Source organism: Saimiri boliviensis, chromosome 17 (genome assembly GCF_048565385.1).
Source record: "Saimiri boliviensis isolate mSaiBol1 chromosome 17, mSaiBol1.pri, whole genome shotgun sequence".
Taxonomy (NCBI): domain Eukaryota; kingdom Metazoa; phylum Chordata; class Mammalia; order Primates; family Cebidae; genus Saimiri; species Saimiri boliviensis.
In genome coordinates this window covers 6,995,531-7,000,957 of record NC_133465.1, presented here as the reverse complement: position 1 = coordinate 7,000,957, position 5,427 = coordinate 6,995,531, and the positions used below count along the sequence as shown (strand labels likewise).

The 5,427-nt window shown below is 47.3% G+C and overlaps 1 non-coding gene across 1 annotated transcript; it reads left to right on the top strand.

The window, feature by feature from the left end:
• Positions 1 to 3,962: 3,962 nt before the first annotated feature.
• Positions 3,963 to 4,106, top strand: LOC141581945 (U4 spliceosomal RNA). Its single transcript, XR_012514770.1, has one exon. It is a non-coding gene; the product is annotated as a U4 spliceosomal RNA (small nuclear RNA).
• The last annotated feature ends 1,321 nt before the right edge of the window (positions 4,107 to 5,427 follow it).

Genomic DNA, 5,427 nt, shown 5'->3' with positions numbered 1-5,427 from the left:
TCCCCAAGACCAAGCGTGTTATTTTCAGGAAGGAGATTCAGGAGGCGCCAGCTGGCCTGCTGTCTCTTCTATTGAGCTGCACGGTGGATGACAGAGGGGGAGGGAATCCTAGATGCCTGGGTCTCCTTCCTATTTTTGTCATATATGGCCCTAACAATGGAGATGGTTCTAGTTATGGGTTTGGCATAGAGGCTGATTGCTGTGTTAACAAAAATTCCCATCCCTAGTTTGTTGGGCATTTTTACGATGAAATGGTGTTGGCTTTGTGGAAAGTACTTCCTGCATCTGTGGAGATGAGTACCTGGGTTTCTTCCTTCTGCTTATTTGATGTTTATTTGCAGGGATGGCTTTAGTATGCAAAATCAGCTTTATTTTCTGAGAAAAGGATGTAATGATCATGGTCTGTAATCCTTCAAATATGGCTTAGTGTCAAATTATGATCATTTTGTTGAGCATTATTAATTGTATAATTATGCTAGACATTCATCTATGCCTTTCTTGTTCTTGCGATTTTATTTCCTAGTGTCATTTAGTATTAAATTGGGGATGAGACTGCCTATAGGTTGGTTTTGTATTTAGAGTATTAAGGGTTAGAAGTTTGGAGGATAAAACTGAGCAGAAATGGGACATACCTTAGGGACTGTGGGGAAGAGTGGCGTGAGGTCAGGGTCAGTCAGGGTGTAGGGTTAGCAAGAGAGTGCCTGTAGCTTCACCAACAGTGAACTTTATCCATCCTTTTAATCTTGCAAACCAGGCAGGCAAAGATACTTCAGAGTTTTAATTGGCACTTCCTTGAGTTCCTTGTTGAGGCTCAAACTCAGCAGGAGTACCTGGGAAGAAATTAGAACGCAGAATCCAGAAGGTCGGAGTGCAACTTTAGGACAGGGCATCAGCCAGCGGCTGAGCTGCAGAGGTTCCCAACTTATTTCAAATTTTGATGAAAAATAACATGTTTCATACTTTTATCTCACAACAAAACTGGACTTTTACAAATTTATATGGCGAATTTTATATATTTTGGGGTTAGAGATTATCATCTTCTAGCTTTCCCTAATATTTCCCTCATATTTTGCCAGCCCCCCAAGTAAATCCCAGTGCAGCAGGAGCGGCCTCGGGAAAGGGATCTCCCGAACACCAAATAAAGGGAGGGGGGAGTTTATTTGGCTGGGAGAACAGACAGTAATTTGAAAACCCAGCTCATCTAACAACGGAAGGTTCTGCCTTTATATAGGCTTATACTTTAGATGTTACACATGGAAGAATCTTAGGTTTATACTTTTAGGACTCACATGTGAAGAGGTTTTGGTCTAGAGTTTCAGGAATCACATGTGAAAGGGTTCCGGTTTACAGATTTAGGACTCACATGTGAAAAGGTTTCTTTTTTGATCTTGTTTTAAGTAAAAATAGTGCCTTCTGGAGATCTTCCCCAAGGCCTAGCCTGCCACCTACAGGAAGGTAAAACCGGATGCATCAGTTGGTCACAGCCTCTGCTAGCCTCATAGTCTTTGTTTTTTATTGTTAGTTTTGAGACGAAATCTCGCTCTGTTGCCCAGGCTGGAGTGCAGTGGTGTGATCTCGGCTCACTGCAACTTCTGCCTCCCAGGTGTTGAAAATGCCCACTTTGAATGAAGAGACTCCCCAAACAGGCTTTGGGCAGTGGGATAGGAGTTGGTTTTATAGGTTTGGGGTGGGCAGGGGAAAGTTACAGAGAGTAAGATCAGTTACAGTGGTGGGGGTGGGGGCACGGAGTATACATTACCATAAGTTTAGTTACAATGATGGCTGGGGGTGAGGGAGAAGGGCAGTGCAGATGACAGGATGGGTGAGAGGTATTCACATTATCATAAGAACAGTTAAGATGGCAGGGTTGGGTGAGGGGCTTGTGCGGGGAAGCTCCGCTGGGCTGGGTGACCAGGGACAATGGTGAATGCGGGCGGTGGGTGGGAGACGATCAGGAGGCAAGCAGGACTTCAGACTTTCAGGTTCCAGGTTTGCATATGGAGACCTGACACTGGTTCAAGCAATTCCCTGCCTCAGCCTCCCGAATAGCTGGGATTATAGGTGCCCGTCACCACACCTGGCTAATTTTTGTGTTTTTAGTAGAGACGGGGTTTCTCCATCTTGGCCAGGCTGGTCTTGAACTCCCGACCTCATGATCCACCTGCCTCAGTCTCCCAGAGTGCTGGGATTATAGGTGTGAGCCACCGTGCCTGACCGCCTCTTAGTCTTTGTCTGAAATACAGGGGCAGAGGTATTCTTCCCAGGGCGGTCCAGGGTCCGGTGAGACAAGTTATGGAGATCTATCAGCAGAATGACTCGGGCAAGGGAGAGGCTCCACAGCTGTCTTCTTTCCACAGTTGCTCAGAGCAATTGTGAGTGAGGCTGGAAAGCAGCCCACGTGGGAGAGTGGCCGTGTACATGGAGGAGGTCGCCTGGTGAGGAAGGAGACCCAAGCATCTGAGATCACCTCCCCCTTGACTTCCACACTGCATTTCAATAGAAGTAAAGGCTGGCCGACCGGGCACCACCTTATAGCTCGAAGGCATGGTGTGGGGGAATCATTCTGGAAGGCATTAAGTTCAAACCCCCACCCCACGCCTACTCCATGGACCAAGACCCTTTCACATGTAATTTCTAAAAATGTAAACCCAAGACCCTTTCACCTGTAACGTCTCCAGTTGTAAACCTGTATAAAAGCGGGGCTTCTGATTGTTAGAGGAGCTTGGCCATCAGCCAGTTATGCCGCCTTGCTCCGGCGCGCCCTCTGCTGGTGGCCGGGGGCACTGCAGGGCCCCGGCGCTCACAGCGCTGGCCGCCCTCTGCTGGTGGCCGGGGGCACTGCAGGGCCCCGGCGCTCACAGCGCTGGTGGAGGACCCACGCCCTCTGGTGGCGGTCCCGCTGCACCACTTAAAAGTCGGAGCGCAGAGTGTTCAGCGCCATCGTTCTGGAAATGCAAACGGACACTGAGCCCACTAGCCTGTGTGTTTCTAAAAAGGAAGAAGGGAAAATTAATTGGAAACAATAGGAATGAGATAAACATGGCTGCACATTTTACAACATGGAAAAGTTCACTCAACATAGTCTTCATACTTAAAATGCAAAACTGTCAGAGGCATCTTAACCACAGTGACTTTATTTTAAATAAAGGCTTTAGAAAAAGTTAAATCTGGGCAGGGTGCAGGGCTCATGAGTGTAATTTCAGCACTCTGGAAGGCCAAGGTGGGAGGATCACTTGAGATCAGGAGTTCAAGACCAGCCTGGGAAAATAGTGAGACACCCATGTCTACAAAAAATATAAAAATTAGCTGGTGTGGTGGTGCGTGCCTGTGGTCCCAGCTACCCAGGAGGCTGAGGCAGGAAGATCGCTTGAGCCCAGGAGTTTGAGGCCGCAGTGAGCCAGCCATGATCACACCACTGCACTCAAGCCTGGGAGACAGAGTGAGACCCTGTCTCTCTCTCTCTCTCTCTCTCTCTCTCTCTCTCTCACACACACACACACACACACAGACACACACACACACACACGTTAAATTTGTTGGATCATATATTTAGGGGTTGAGCACCTTTGGTTATAAAATATTTACGGTTTCAGGAACAAGTTAATAACTAAATAAAGACCCAAAACATATAAAAATATAAGAGTAGGTTAAGCAAAAAGCATTCTTAATTTAAACATAAGTTTAACTTTAAAGATAATAGTCCACTCATAAATTATTGTTAAAATCAATAGTAACATAGAAAAGTACCAATACGAATAGCCTGACACAAACTGATCACAGGCCTTTATAAGAGACAACACTATTCTTAATAACCTCCATAAACAACATTAAGGCACCATGGCTCACGCCTGTAATCCCAGCACTTTGGGAGGCCGAGGAGGGCAGATCACTTGAGGCCAGGAGTTAGACACCAGCATGGCCAACATGGTGAAACCCAGTCTCTATTAAAAATACAAAAAAATAGCTTTGCACAGTGGCAGTATCATAGCCAATGATATGATTTATCTGAGGCATGATGATTGCTAATTGAAAACTTTTCCCAATACCCCACCGTGACGACTGGAAATAGAGTCAGCATTGGCAATTATTGGCAGTCTCTATGGGGACTGAATCAAAAATAAATAAATAAATAAGTAAATAAGTAAAAATAAAATGGAAAAGAAATACAAAAAAATTAGCTGGGCATGGTGGTCCACACCTATAGTCCCAGCTACTTGGGAGGTTGAGGCAGGGGAATCCTTAAACCCAGGAAGCAGAGGTTGTAGTCAGCTGAGATCATGTCATTGTAACAAGAGTAAAACTCCGTTTCAAAAATAATTTTTTTTTCTTTAAAACAAGTGTGTTCCTCCCCTTGCTTTCTGAGGATTCCCTGCTCTGTAACTTAGTAGTGGCTAATAAACTCTCCTAACGTCACTAGACTCTGCAGCTCGCCATAAATTCCATCTCGTGTGAGATCCAAAAACCCGTTGTTGGAATCTCGGACAAGACCCCTTTTCTGGTGACAAAGCTATACTAATTCTTTCTTTTCTTTTTTGAGATGGAGTCTTGCGCTGTTGCCCAGGCTGGAGTGCAGTGGCGCGATCTCGGCTCTCTGCAACCTCCGCCTCCCAGGTTCAGCGATTCTCCTGCCTCAGCCTCCCGAGTAGCTGGGATTACAAGCGCCTGCCACCACGCCTGGCTAATTTTCGAATTTCTAGTAGAGACAGGGTTTTACAATGTTGGCCAGACGAGTCTCGAACTCCTGACCTCAGGTAATCCACATGCCTAGGCCTCCTAAAGTACTGGGCTTACCAGAGTGAACTACCTTGCCTGGCCGGCTTGTATCCTTGGTGATCGCATGGATACGGAGGGTGGAGGAGGAGGTGTGTCAAGCAGATACTGCTCTTGGATTACCACCTGGGATATTAAGTACAGGGCTCTATTATTGGTTCGAACCCTGAGAGTGCCAGCAAACAGCTCGAGGCGGTGTGGAGCAACACACTGTTTTAATGAGCGCCTGGCTGCAGGTGGGCTGAGGCCTAAAATGGCGTCAGCCCCACGTGAGGGTGAGGCTGGGGTTTTCTGGTCTCCTGTAAATGGGAAGTGTTCCAGTCTGACGTAACTGCTCCGTGGTACCTAGGCGGCCTCTCTCTCGATCTTCAGGGGGTCCTTGTCTTCTGGCCTGCCCTCTTCCGGCTTCTGCTCTCCTGCTGACCCACGATGCTAGTGCACGTGGTCTTGTACCTTGGGACCAGGCCTGCGGAGGGAGGAGTTATCCCCCCAAGATTTCAGGCCCCGGGGAGAATCTTTCATTAGGGAGAGTAGGCTGGCTGATTTTCCTTTGTTAGGCACAATGTGGTTTTGCGGGTGCAGTGGGGTGCCTCAAGCTGAAAGCTTGACTCGTCGTACAGGCCATGTGGCCGTTCCTGTGGCTGCCAGGCCACTTTG